This window comes from Solanum pennellii, chromosome 12 (genome assembly GCF_001406875.1).
Source record: "Solanum pennellii chromosome 12, SPENNV200".
NCBI classification, from domain to species: Eukaryota; Viridiplantae; Streptophyta; class Magnoliopsida; order Solanales; family Solanaceae; genus Solanum; species Solanum pennellii.
The window spans coordinates 78882735-78884475 of NC_028648.1; positions in this window are offsets into that span (position 1 = coordinate 78882735).

Below are 1741 nucleotides of genomic sequence, written 5' to 3' on the forward strand. Positions count from 1 at the left end.
TTACTTATTTATATTTTGAACCTAGGTATAACAATATTTAATATAGTAAAATTTGTCTCGAGTCTGACTTCTTGGAATGGGTTTGCATATTTTGCCAGGCCTAATATTTTATTTCACTTAGTGACCAATGAGTTAATTGTTACTATATTTTATTACTCTATATTTTTTATATGATTGTTTTTTCTATAGATTATTGAAGAATCATATTGTTATCTTCTGTTTGTAGAAATCATTTTAAAATCATATTCGTAATAATAGTCTTAACTAATAAATTACGACGGTTAACTTTTGTGGTTAATTAATAGGAGAAAATTAACGATGAATTATGTAGCTAATATAAGGAAAGCAATATTCCTCTCTATAATAGTATTGGTAGTTTCAATATAACAACATTTAATATTTAGATAATTTTTTAACTATGTAAAATATTTGTTTGGGATAATGCATAAGTACCCCTCAATCTGTGCTCGAAATCTTAGAGACAGAATTATATTATACTAAGGTTCTATTACCCCTTGAACTTATTTTATTAATAACTTTCTATCTCTTTTTGGCCTATCTGACACTATCTTGTGGGCCCAACGATGGTTGACAAACTAGTGCCACGAAGTCCGAAAATGGTAGAAAATTACTTATAAAATAAGTTCAGGAGAGTAATAGTACCTTGGTATAGTATAAATATGTCTCTAGAATTTTGAACAGGGAATACTTATGCATTTTTCCTATTTTTTTATGATTAAGTGAGTTAGTCGAATCCTTTGACGCTATCTAATTCCACATTCAATATTATAAAATGACAAAAACAAATCAACATAAAAAATACTATAACACCATGGGCAAATTAAGGTAAAGGACAAATAACGTTAGTGACATTTTCTTTTCTAAAACAAAAAAAAAAGGAGTTGGAAGTTTTGTTTACGTAAAAAGACATAACACAATTCCCCAAATTAATTCAATTATGTCAAATTATACAAATTTTAGATTATGACATTCTTTTTCTTGGCACATTCACTCAATGATTGAAGCAATCGATAATTCAGTATAATTTTTTCTAATATTTTATACGTCTCATATTAGTTATACACCTTATTATAAATAATTATTTTAAATTATTTGTTAATTTCTAAAATCAAAACAGAATTAATAATTTTACATAAATTTGTTAAGTTTTAAAATAATTTCTTAAGGGGTAAACTAGTGAATGTTTCTTAAGCGGCGGGCGTGTAAAGAGAAAAATGAACAACTAATTTGGACAAAGAGAGTATAGAACCAGTAGATATCTAATGTTTTCAACTTTCTTGTTAGAATTTATTTTAGAATTTAAATTTACATATATGAAAAAATTACATGAATATATATGCAACTTAAGATATCATAATCTTCAAAAATCTTACCATTTAAAAAATTATAAAAATACCCCCTCGGATACATCCTTATTCCTTCTCGAATATATTCATCCCTTCTCGATTATATTCTTATCGCCTCTCAGGTACATCCATCCCATTAATTTATGTATCATTTGCATTGTATCCGAGAGCAATAAAAAATCTAAAATTTTGTAATTGGAAGTAATAACAGATAGTATTAAATAAATAGTATTAAATAATATTAGTATTTACTGTGTACTAATCCTAGTCCTATTAGGATTAGTACTCCTTAATCCTAGTCCTATTAGGATTAGTACTCCTTCCTATATCTCCTATATATATCTCCCATGTATTCCCTTATTAGGTTAACACTT